A 13,730-nucleotide genomic window follows, 5' to 3' on the forward strand; every position below is an offset into this window, starting at 1 on the left:
GGAAAAGCAGCTATTTCTTTCAATGAGAAACAAACACTTTATGATACATCAAAAGTGCCATGCATGAGACTATTATTATCATATTTGATAGTAGCAGAGAATTAATAATGAAAGGAAGTATATAATTTTTGAATAGCTGAATTATATATCTGCTTTCATGGTATTTATAAGGCAAGAAGATTACTGTTATTCGGAGAGTGTATTGCTGTGGGTGTCCTTTAAACCGCACTAACATACAACAAAAGAGGTGAGGGGTTATCTAAAATAACCAGTGTCTGAGAATATATTTTCTGTCTATTTGGACAATCATGACCTCTAGACAAACATTTTTATTTCAACATTCCTCGATGTCCTTGTAGAAATATTCTCTAATGTCATGGCAGTGACAAACAATCTTAATAAGGTGAAAACACCTAATAGGTCAATTATATCTGATGATCACAATCCGGTATTTTGGTGAAATGAAGGGTGGAAAGATACCCTTTCACATTAAATGAACACTGGTGGGGCTTTCAAGTATGTCCTTTATCTTAAAGTCATCTATATTACAAAATTTATTATTTTCCAGTTATGAAAGGTATAATTTTCCTGAAGTGGTTATTATATTTTATAGTATTTTGAATATGTAATCTTTCTTCCAGTAGCATTTCTAGCATTAATCAAATCTCTCCTGTAATGACTATTATCCTGTAGCTTTACACAGAGGACATTGTAATGATATTTCTGTGTACTTATTTTATGATTATTGCATAAATTACAGTACATTCGTTATGAACATCTATGTCACATTGTTTATATCTGTGCCATAGTATCTAACTCAAGGCTAATGGGAAATCAGAATTGTATACTGTATATAACTCTGAGCTATGCAACCAAAGCAATGGGTTGAATGAGTTAATTCAGCCAAACATCAATGTATTGTGAATTTTATTTTTAGTAACACATCTGTTGGAGTTTTTTTGTACCAAGTTTATCACAATTCAGTCAGTATTAGATCTTCATGAATCTTCTATATATACATACTTGTTACAAATAAAATGTATTCCTGTTGACTTCATGCAATTCATGTTGTGTTTTTCTTTTTTTTCTTTATTTTTTACAAAACTAAGATACACAGAGACTCACTAAGACATCTCCCTTCCCCAAATAAATGAGTTTAGCAAATGAGAAAGGCAGGATGGTGAGAGCTAAAATCACACTTACCCTTCCCTGATACTGATGTGCAGTCAGAACATGATGAAGGGGATGGGATGAGACTGGCAACTGAAGGTGACAAAGACTGTTGTGCTAAAGGCATCCACTCCTATGAGGCTATATCACCTCATAAGATTAAAATAATCATTAAGATCAAAAGAACAGAAATAGGCCTTTATTTGATGGCATCATCCATCGTATTTTAGATCTCTTTGGGGTCACTGTAATCTAATTTTGATAGGAAATTGCTTAAGGTCAACAATCTAAAGGTGTGACTAAAAGCCTTAGTTCTCAGATTATTATCAGTCAAAAAATATTGTATCAATATTCATAGCAGCATTACTAACACAATCCAAGAAGTGGAAATAATCCAAGTATCCATCAATAGATTCATGGATAAACAAAATGTGGTATATACAAACAGTGGATATTATTCAGCCTTAAAAAAAGAAGGCAATTCTGACATATGCTACAACATGGATAAACCTTGAGGACATTATACTGAGTGAAGCCATTCACAAAAAGACAAACACTGTATGATCCCACTTATGTGAGGTATCTAGAGTTGTCAAATCCAAAGAAACAGAAAGTAGAATGGTGGTTGCCAGGGCTGGGGGAAGGAGAAACAGGGAGTTGTTTAATGAGTATAGCATTTCAGTTTTGCAAGGTGAAGTTCTGGAGACTAGTTGCACAACAGTATGAATATACTTAATGCTACTGAACTGTACAATTAAATATGAGCCCAGCTGGAGTTGCTCAGTGGTTGAATGTCGATCCATGAACCAAGAGGACCACAGTTCAATTCCCAATCAGGGCACGTGCCCAGGTTGCGGGCTCGATCCCCAGTAGGGGCCATGCAGGAGGCAGCTGATAAATGTTTCTCTCTTATCGAAGTTTCCATCTCTCTACCCCTCTTCCTTCCTCTCTCTCTAAAAAATCAATTAAAACATTTAAAAAAAATTAAAGATGGTGTTATTGTAGACTGTAGGGACACATGAACTTGAATGAATCCCTTTTCTCAAGAAGCTTCCATTCTAGTGGGGATAAATACATAATTTTTAAATAAAATATTTTTTAATGAAATATCTGAGATATGGCAGGCACCATATGAGCTATAAAGAAAATAACATAAGGTAATAATGTGTTATTTACTAAATGTGTCAGCGAGTAAAGAGCTGCCTTAGCCAATGCTTTGGGCCAAGGACTCTGAGGCGGTGCCATAGGAGTTGATGAATGGGGCTCCCTGGGCTTGGAGCCATGACAAGGAGTTTGGCTTTCATGCCTGGTGTGGATTTTCCACAGGGGAGTGAGACATTCTGAGACACTTTCACAAGATCATTCTGACCGCTAGATGGAGGATGGGCCTCATATAGGAGATGGGCATGAGAACTATACGAATCAACTAAAATCAAAGTTAAGTCAGGGGCCTGCTACATGCAGCCTGACACGGAACTCAGCTGACCTGAGATGCAAGCAGACCACAGAGAGTCTCTGGACAAAGAAAATTCCTGCAAAGATTCATTAATAGCTACTCACCCATACCTTATCATTTACCTTTACCATAAAGGAAAAACAGACCACAAAATATACCTTGTAAAGGTTAAAGTTAATTCTAATGTTTTTCCCCACTCTCTTTCCCCATACCAGCCATTTGCTATAGAAACTACAAACAGATATAAGCTCAACCTCTAGATATGGTTGGAGTCTCTCTTCCTTCTCTTTCGAGGAGAATTCGATACCCTGTCTAGGGAGTGGCTTTTCTTATCCTCTCTGCTCAATAAAGCTGCTTTTCTACTTTAACCTCTTGTGTGGCTTGAGTCTTGAATTATTTCATTATTTCCTGCATGAAGCCAAGAATCTTCTTGGCTTGGGGTGAGTCTCCCCTAGGGACTTGCCCCTCTGGCATCAGACCCACGGGTCATGGGAGGAGGCAGGGATAAAGGGCTGTTACAGTGGTGTGGGTGAGAGACGAGAGGCACGTGGACAGTGGGAATGCTGAGACATGGCCAATTTGAGGATATAATATGGATATTGAACCAGCTAACCAATCAATACAGGAGGGAGAGACAGAAAGGAATAAATGAAGCCTAGAGTTTTGGCTAATCAGGTGAATATCTGAAGATACCATTTATTTAGATGTGAAGCTTGAAAGAATAAATTTTTTGGTGGGGGAGGGAGCTATGGATCAAGACTTCTGCTATGGCCACACTGTCTGAAATGTCTGTTTAGACACCTGGCAATTGGTTGCATCAAAGAATCTCTCTGATGACGGCTGTGTTGTTCCCTGGGGCCCCCTGGGAGGGTTCAAGAAGGTGTGGAGGTGTGGGAGGGTGAGGCAGTTTAGATTTACAGAGCACTCTGGAAATGAGCATCCCCGTGACGATGGGCATTGCTGAGAATGTGCTGCAGACTCACTGCCTGGATATCCAGGCCCAGTCATGCTTTCCCCTTTTCAAAGGTGAGCTCTGTGCCTTCGCCTGAACTCTGACCTACCACAGTGCCTTTGCACTTCCTTGAAGCTGCGGACCGACTCTTGTGCATTTCCTCATCCAAATTGCCTCCCGCGATTCCCCTAAAGATCCCCCATTTCTATTTCCCACTCTTCTTCCTCTTTTATTTCCCTGCCCTGCCCCCTCCTCTCTGGAGTCAATAAGTAGCTGTTAAATCCTAGTGATTCTCTTAAGGTTTCATTAGGCGGCACTTTCTCACCTCAGTGTATTTGTTCGTGCCCTAAAGGCATTTCGCCCCATAAGTGGTTTAACACCAGCTCAAGGAAAACCTGCTCTGGTACCCTGGCCCCTTGCCCCATTTTCTCTCTCTGTCTCTCTCTCTCTCCTCTCCACTGACCCCTCACTTGTATTTTACTTCCCACATGTAACCATGGAGGCCTTGTATTTTTATGTCAGTGTCTGTCTCCTAGTCCAGTGTGGAAGTTTCTAACCGTTGAAGTCCATGTCCTGTTCGTTTCGTAGCCTTCGCCACACCCAGCCCAGCACAGCACTCATAACACTAGATGCTTTGCAAATGTCGGGTGTGAACTGAGTTCACGCGTCAGTTTAATTCTGTCTTCCAGAAAACTCAGCTCCTATACTATAACCCACTTTGATCTTATTTTCGTATTTTCCTATTACTCCATGTCTGCATTAATCAATTCTTTTTTTAAAAAAACTATGTTTTTATTGATTTTTAGAAAGAGAGGAAGGGAGAGAGAGAAAAACATCGATGAGAGAGAGAAATGTAGGCCGGGCTGCCTCCTGCACGCCCCCAGCTGGGGATGTGCCCTGACTGGGAATCAAACCTTCCATCTCTCCGTGCATGAGACAGTGCTCAGCCAACTGAGCCGCCCGGGCCAAGGCATTCAATTATTTCTTAACCTAATCACTTACTCCCTTCCATTTTTACTTAACTATTTCACATTATGCAAGTCTTTCCTTCCCAATTTTATTGTAGAGCTTAAATGGAGAGCTTGTAAGAAGCTTTTTCAGTGACTGAGGCAGTGTATTGCCCTCAGAAATTGTTCAATACGGGCATGTTAAATGGGAGAATGAATTAGTGAATGAATAATTTAAAGAATGAACACTTTCCTGTCTATCCACCAGCTCAGTTTCCTGGTCCTGTAGTCATGAATGCTTAGAGTCATATTTAATTCTTGGTTCCCCTCCACAATTTCAAAATCAAACCAGCGTCCAAATACTATTGGTTCTTGCATTTCAATAACTTTTAATCCATTCTATGTGTAATGAAAGACTTTATCAATCTTCCTTCAGACATAAACATAAGCCAAGACCATTTATAAGTGATAAGAACAGCCTGTAGCTACCACTTGTGGGGTAAATTAACCTGTGTGTGTTCATGTGTGTATGTGCTTTTAACCTTTCTCTTTTTTTGTAATTTCTCCTTGTAATATATTATGAAATAAAAATACTTTTTGTCTTCAGCAGCTAATTTCACATTTATAAAATATTAATTAATGTTAGGTAATTGAAAATCGATGTCAAAGGGGAATAATATAGCATTTAAATAATGTTCACATTGTTTTATTTATTTTTACATTAGCTTAATGAAAGAATTGCTGATCTTCTAAGTGCACAAGTGCAGACCTAGATGAAATTTTCTAAGGAGTTAGCAAATGAGGAAGTAGGAAAGGCCCTTATGGCTACTTTGCACAAAAAGCTCTAGAACAAAGTAAACAAGGAGCCATCAGTCCGCCTACCCCTACTCCCCACAGCCCAGTGCCAATTAGGGAAACTGCAGGTAAGCATCGTGTGTGCCTCACTTAGACAGTTCGGATTATTACCCTTCAGAGTGTGAGGAGCATCGTCTCAAGCTCTTACTACACAGATATGGGCAAATAAATTTGAGCCGTTTTTGCTTTTGATTATTTGCAATATAAGCATTAGCAATTTAAAATCTTTGTGACTATTGGTATATAGCTATGAGGGTTTACTCTTCACCAGCTGGGTTTTCATTATCCTTGGGATAAAAAGGGAAATCTCAAACTATAACTGGTAATAAGAGCACCAATCTGAGCCAATCTATGTCTGTGATATATATGTATATTTCTTTTTTTAAATTATCATGACTTTTGCCTATTTTATTGTTATTTTTTTCTTTTTTTGATTTTATTGGGGTGACATTGGTTAATAAAATTACATAGGTTTTGGGTGTACAATTGTATAACACATCATCTGCATATTGTATTGTGTGTTCACCACCCCAAGTTGTATTTTTCTAAAAATATGATTGTGTTCAATTCAAATGTTATTTATTTCAATGGTTTATATTTACATTAACTTACGCTATCGAATTTGCTCTAATAGAGATGAGAAAATATAGGTCTTTAGATGTTCTCTATTATTTAGATTGTACCTTTATTTTGTGAAAGTTTCATAGTCTACTAGGATCTGTATAAATGACAAGGGAGATGCAGGCATGCAGGGAGGGACAAAAGGTTCTTGTGATAATTAGCTAGATTTTAGGGAGAGGGAGTATGTTTCTGAGTAATTGGCCCAAAGAGAATTTTAATTAAAAGAAATTAGTCTGATCAGCTAAATTTCCAGCTGAACTGGAAAATGATCTAGAGACGTTTATTCACTCCAGACAGAAATATTTAAAAATCATCAGGTAAACGGGAAAATTAATAATATTAATGATAATTTTGTTCCAAGAGGCAGTTCTAGCCAATCCAATCAATATCTCATTTCATTTTTCTCTTGGTCGTATAATGAAGATTGACTATACGCTGTTTTGTGAGAATTCAACTTTTGATTTGTAACTGAGGTTATGAGGCTTCAGTAGCCAGTGGGGTTAAGTAAAGTTTCTCCCCTGAGATTCATGAAACCCAAGTAGGAATTCCTTGAGGCCGCTATAGAATGAGAATAAAACTGAGGCCTGAGGGTGGTGAGGCTGCCATGAGAGGCCTGTCACAGGGTTTTTTTCTAGAATGTGAATTAAACAGAGGGCCCAGTGTTCCAGGAAGGACAGCTCCCAAGTGTAGTGTTGGGGGCCTCACTTGTTATCTCTACTCCCAAGGACAGCAGTCTGCTGGCTCAAGGAAGCTCCTGGCTTCCATTAGAGGTGCTGGAAATGAGGTCTCTAAGCCTCTAAAATGAGGCTTAGGTCTCTGCTGTCAAATGAAAACTCTGAAATTCAAAGAAAGAGAACCTGAGTGGTAATGTTTACTTCTATAAATGAGGAGAGTGTAAAAAACACCCCTGAGGGCACATCCAGGTTAGCACCTTTCCATGCCCCGAATTGCCTCCCTGGGGGATAATATCCCTGAGAAATGGGAAGGATGAGGAGTGTGGGTGTGGGCAGAGGACAGAAGGAACCAGACACAGAGATGTCATGTCCCCAGCCACGTCGGGTCCTGTCTTTACCCTAACTCCCTGCTCTGTCGCTCTCCCCCTGCCAGTACTTCAGGCTTTCTGCTAAGCAAGCACCAAAAAGTTTAGTTCACTCTTTTTACAGGAAGAGGCCTGGGAATCCCCTAGAATAGACTTCAGGTGCTGTCCCAGATCCTGAAAATACCAGTGAATAAGCCAAAGGTGTTGCCTCTTCAGAGTTTACGTCCAGAAGTGGGCCTCAGCATGCGGGACTGGGAATGGGTCCATGCGGGAGCTGCAGGGACTGCCATCGGGAGGAAGCGTCTCTTGCCAATGGTGGATGCGCCTGATGTCAGCCGTTCTGGTGAAGGGCACCCAGAGCGCCCACATAGCCAATCAGGCCCCATCTTTTGCAAAACACAGTTCCCCGCCCGAGGGGTCAGGCATGAAGAAAAGGACTCAGGCTGAGCCCGCTGCCCCTGGATAGAGCCCTTTCGCTCAGCCTCTGACGTGGGATTCAAGACTGCCTGGCCTCCGGGTCTGGAAACTCAGCCACACTTTAATATTGCCTAGAAGGGTTTAATCTAACGTTTTCCCCCCTCATTTTCTTGGCATTCATTTCCCTGCTCTGCCCTCTTATTTTTAAAGACAGTTTCTCCAAATGTGTTTTGCATAACTGCATGCAAATCACCTCCAAGTTACTTGTTAAAGATTCTGTGTGAGAACTATTGCTCACAAACAGGAGTTCCCAACTCTGGCTGCACATGAGAATCACCTGGGAATAAGTACCTTGGTAAAAACACCAATTCTCTGGGCCCCATACGCAGAGCTTCTGATTTGACTGGTCTGGGTTAGTTCGGGGCGCCTGTATGATTTTAAAACTCCCCGCAGTGACCCAAATGTGCAGTCGGGGTGGAGGGCCCCTGAGTTAGAGGAGGCTCTCACAGGTGGACAGGTGCGTGTGCAGAGGAGTGAGGGTGGGATGGGACTGGGCCACTGAGGCCTGGGGTAGTCGGGAGAGGGTCTCCAATGCACACGGAGCGTCTGCTAGAGGGCATGGGTGGTTCCTGAATCCAGATTCTACCCTGCTACACTTCTGGAAGCCAGTTCTCTCTCTTTTCTTCCTAGGGAAGGAGGTCTCCCCAACTTCACTCAACTAAAGGATTCTCAAAATTTAGTGTGCATAAAAGTCAAAATTTTGCTAAATTTTACTAACATGCAGATTCTCAGACCTTATCCCAGAGGTTCTGATTTGGTGTCTCTGGGATGCAACTAGAATCTCTGTGCTAACAAGTATTATATTTAACAGTGATTATATACCACTTTGATGAAAGTAGTTGAGGGAACACCGTACTCTGAAAACACTGCCTAGGTCTTCACCAAAGGTATAATCTGCTACCCCCTGGGAATGTTCTCTGTTTTGAATTCTGGCTCTGTCACCTTGATCTGACCTTGAGGTTACTAACTTCTCTGTGACTCAATTTCTCCATCTGAAAAATGGAGGAAATAAAAGTACTTACTTTATATGGGCTCTGAGGATTAAAAGAAGTTAAGGCAGGTCATTTCTATGGCCTGAGGTAACCAGGGGACAGAGCTGGGTAGCTTTGGGAATATAGCTCTATTTATTTGGTTTTGGTCCTCTAATAGGGCAGTCGTTCAGCTCTTTCCACATTGTAGTTCAGCCTTAGCCTCCTGCCCCATTTCCCCACCACTCAGGGTCCACTACAGTCATTGTTAGAAGAAACCTTTTTGCAATTAGATTTGTTTTGAAGAAAGAAATACTCAATTTGTACTTTACACATAATAGTGGATATTAATGTTCAATGTATAAAGGTTGAACAATGAAAATATGTTTTTAAATTTTTTAGACTATAATTTCCAATCAGTGGGCTAAAACTCCTTTTAAAAACAAAAAACAAACAAACAAAAAACTGGATCTGTGATGACACCCAGTGGCCAAAATGTTAACCACTGAGATTTTTAAAATATATAAATTATTTTCCCCAGCATACAAATACTTAATATTGCATCTACTTTATCTTTACACTTTTAAAGCAATTCAATAACAAAGCATGAAATAGTCCTGAATTAGAAATACCATCAAGGAGCCCTGATCCCCTGGCAGATGTGGCTCAGTTGGTTGAGTGTCCTCCCATGCACTGAGAGGTCACCTTTTTTTAATTCCCAGTCTGGACACATGCCTGGGTTGCGGGCTCAGTCTCCAGTAGGGGGTGTGCAGGAGGCAGCTGATGGATGTTTCGCTACCTCCCTTCCACACACTCTAAAATAAATAAAAACGTATTTTTTAAAAAATAAAATATCATCAATGAAATATGGACACACCAAAATGCTTTAGTACTATTTTTCTTTTCTGCAAGAAGCTTTATTACTTCCATTTGGTCAAATGCACGGGAGAGGGCTCCAGGGTGGTTAAAAGAATGGATAGTGGTTTTGGGGGATAGGCTCGGGCAAAAGCCAGACACCAGGGGAATGCAGAGGGACCCCTCAAAGGCCTCTGGGCTCCAAAGCTTCTAGTTGTGAGTGAGGGTGAGCCTTTTGAAGAGCTGCTCGCCCAGCCCAGCCTGGGGCTGGCCGGCCTGCAGAGGCGAGTCAGGTGTCCCCCATCTTCTTGATGAGCTTCACTTGCTCACCCAGGAAGTGGTTCTCCAAGGGCCACAGAGATGAGCGTCTGCGCAGGTAGAACCCGGGTCTGCACATGCAGATCCAAAGGCCCTGGCTCAGGTTCTTCTCCACAGCCATGGCAGCTTCCATGGCGTCCTGAGTGTCACCCCACTCATCCTGGGAAGGCTTGAGCATGTCCTGGAAGAGAATGCGGCCACCACGCTGGTTTTGCCTCTTTAAGAGACACTTGGGCCCTCACACTTCTCCTCAGCCAGGCCAACTCAGGGAAGAACTGGCCCACACCTTCCAGAGCCACATCGTCGAGGTGGAAATAGAAGCCCAGAGAGAGGTAGGTGTGGGAGGCCCACAGGGGCAGGTTGGCCGGGTGGTTGATGGTGGCCTCCACCTCGGTGGAAGAATTCTGATGAATTTGGGGACTCATGGTTGTTCAGCAAAAAGCAGTGTTGGCTGGTCATGAAGGCTGAGGATGGCCTAGGTGGTTCCAAAGGTGGTGGCTGGAAAAGACATTGGAGGGGGTTGGGGGCTGGTAGGAAATAATGACCAATTCGGGTAAAGGCCATTACTTCACCTGCTTCTCATATCCGATTGGTACAGGGTCTATTCTTCTGTATATTCATTCACTCATTCTAGAAATATTTCCTGGTGTTCCAGGTTGAAAAGTAGACTCTGAGAGGAAGATTAATGACAAAGGGTTTATGAGGAGTGCTCTTGGGATCACACTTGTGGAAGGGAAAGGAGGGGAAGAAGGAGGGGCAGAGCTGCCATGGGGTCTCAACAAAGGCTTCAGCTGACCCCACAGGGAGCTGGCATGGCCCCTCCGTGTTGTCTCTTATTGGGCCAAAGGGTCAGGACTTTCATCCTCTGCATTTATCCAGTCATTGGATGTGGGCTACCCCACGAAGGGGGTGACCTTGAGGGAAGCAACTCTCTTTTGGCTGAAGCAGAGCTGAAAAGGGCTGGCAGCTGAGCTTGTGTTTTGACAATACTCCCAGCAGCTGGGGGAGTATGTCCTCCAGTCTCGAGGGTGATGATCTGCACGGCCCATCACAACGTTCACCACACTGAAGTCATATGATGCCAACAAAACAGAGAGGCTTTATGACCACCAGGAACTTAAAGATACACATTAAAAAATGAACGCCCAGACACATACTCGGAGCTGTGAAGGAAGAGTGAGCTTTAAGAGAAAAATGGGCAAGAGTGGGGTGAGGAGAGGAAGGCTACTGCTTAGCTCTCAGCTGGTTCTCTCATGAGAGCAGAAGGGCGGGCACAATACAAAGGAGAAATATAACATTTGGACTAGGAAGTGTTTCCCTTATTCTGTGGACAGTTTGAGTCAATATAAGGTTTCACAAGGGAAATAACAAGCACAAAGTAGACAATTAAACAGGTATAGAATAGACTGAATCAGAAAGACACTGAGCATTTCAAAGTCAACAGGGAATCAAGCACTTTCTTTTAAAGGCCACCCCCAATTTGGTCCTAAATTTCTAGTCTCATTCCTCAGCATTTCCTTCTGAATCCCATAGGACCTCTTCCATTCTGTGAACATAACATGTTGAATTTCCATTTCTCTGATACTGTCCTTTGACAACAATGACATTTTCAGCAGCCATAAAGGCCCAGCTCAAATTTCACCTCCTCCTGAAAAGCTTTTCTTGCTTCAAGCCCTTTAAAGGCCCCTCTCTACCCTGTTCTTAGAGTAAAAAATCCTTAATGTAACTCACTTGGTCTCTGTTTATTTACCTCTCTAGACCCATCTCTCATCGCATCCCCTAATCCCATTTCCCTAAATTTGTCTGTGGCTTAGGTGGCGAAGTTGTGTCTTATTTTTTCTATCTTTAGGGAATATCACAATGTCTTTAACATGATATATCCTCTATTGTTGAACTGAGAAAAAGTAAATAGTCCTCATAGATAAAATTACTTTATTGATAGCTACTGTTCTTCAAAGAATTATAGAGTCTAATCAAGAGTATTTCCTTTCCAAATTCATTGATGCACCTAAAAATTTAAAAGATTTCTGCACTGTAATTTCATAACCAATCATCCCCAGAGACCTAAATGCCTACATTTACCATAAATATGGTATATATATCTTCTCTGTGAAATATTTCTTCTAAGTTAAATATCAGTACATTTGCAACTGTAGAAGTAGAAGGGACCTAGAGGTAGTCTAAGTCCCTCAGTTAATATTTAAATAAACCAGATTGCAGGTATTAAATGATTTGAAAAATGTCACTTACCTAGTTCATGACAAAGTTGAAGCTAGAATCCAAATGTCTTAATTGCTAAATCAATCACCACCATTATCATCATCACAATCATCATAATCATCAATATTTAGAGGCCCTACATTACTAGCCAGGTACTCCTCTAAATATACTATATTGTCTAATTTAATCTTTGTGATTCTATGAGGTGATACTATTTTTAGTTTCAATTCAAGTAAGGAAACTAGGGCACAGAGAGGCTGGATAACTTGTTCAAAGTGCAAAAGGTATAATATTACAATAAAAATGCTCAGGTATCTTTTTCCAGCTTCTCCAATTCACAAACCCAGACATATCAATATATATAGTGGATTAAAATAGAACTCCATCCATTATTAAGTAGACTCTATCTCTTGACCTTTTGATCCGGGCTGGATGGTCAGTAACTTACCTCACTTTAACCACTATGGAGCAGAAGTAACATCGGGTGACTTCTAAAGAAACCTTCAAGAGGTTTTGGGAGCATCCAATCTCATCTTCTTACTGCTCTGAGATTGCCATGTTAAGAAGCTTAGGTTGGTCTCCTTAAAGTTGAAAGATCAAGAAGAGGACAGGCCCAAACAGCCAGTGAATAAAACTAACTTGAACCATTGAGCCATTCTAGGCACCAGCTCAATGCAATCACAAGAGTGAGCCCAGGTAAGACCAGAACAACCCTGCTGAGCTCTGCGAAAATTGCTGAACCATGTTTGTGAGAAAATAGTGGTGGTTGTTTTAAGCAAATTGAGTGAATTTTTTAATATATTTTTATTGATTTTTAGAGAGAGAGAGGGAGAGAGAAACATAAATTGGTTGCCTCCCATATGAGCCCCGACCAGGGATCAAAACTGCAACCTATGTTTGTGCCCTGACCAGAAATCAAACCCGCAACCTTTTAGTGCATGGGACAATGATCCAATCAACTGAGCCACATCAGCAAGGGCTAAGCAAATATACTTTGGAATAGCTTATTATATAGCAACAGCTAACTGGTACAGTGTATGATACTATCATTTGATTAATGTTAGTATGATTCCCACCCCCTCATCTTTTTACTTTTAACATTTATGAGTCTTTAAAGTAGGTTTGTGGTAGACAGTTTATAGTTGGGTCTAGTTTTTTTTAATTGAATCTGATGATCTCTGTCTTTTAACTGGTGTGTTTAGACTATTTGCATTTAAAGTGATTATTTATATAGTTGGATTAAAATTTACCATCTGTGCAACTGTTTTCTACTCATTGCATTTGTTCATTGTTTCTCAACTTCCACCCCCTCCTTCCCGCCCTCTCTTTCTGGACTCTCAGGCAGCAGCTGGTTAAGTATGTGGTTAAGTTCCTTCTAGGGAGAAACTGTGAGATGCCTCTTTTGATGTTGTTAATCCTCACCTGAGGATATTTTTTTCCATTGATTTTTAGAGAGTGGGAGAGGAGGAGGGAGGGAAAGGAACATCTTTGTGGAAGAGACACATCGATTGCTTGCCTCCCGCACATGCCCAGACTGGGGCTGAGGATCCAACCTGCAACTTAGGTAAATGCCCTTGACTGGGACTTGAACCTGCAACCTGGCCTGAATGAATTGCTTCTTGCTAGAGTTTTACATGAATTTTTTTTTTTAACTTGAAATAGATACAAATGTTCCACAGGAAATGGTTAGTGTTTATTAGGTAAGTGTCCATATTTGTGAGATAATACCCCATTCTTAGAATCTAACTAGGTAGGATAGTAATTTGTGGTGGCTAAAAAATTGTGATGAGAGCCAAATTTACATAATTTGGTAATACATAATTACCATGACTTCAGAGGTAACTGCAAACAA

The sequence above is a fragment of the Miniopterus natalensis genome, chromosome 2, assembly GCF_054644295.1.
Source record: "Miniopterus natalensis isolate mMinNat1 chromosome 2, mMinNat1.hap1, whole genome shotgun sequence".
Lineage (NCBI taxonomy): Eukaryota > Metazoa > Chordata > Mammalia > Chiroptera > Miniopteridae > Miniopterus > Miniopterus natalensis.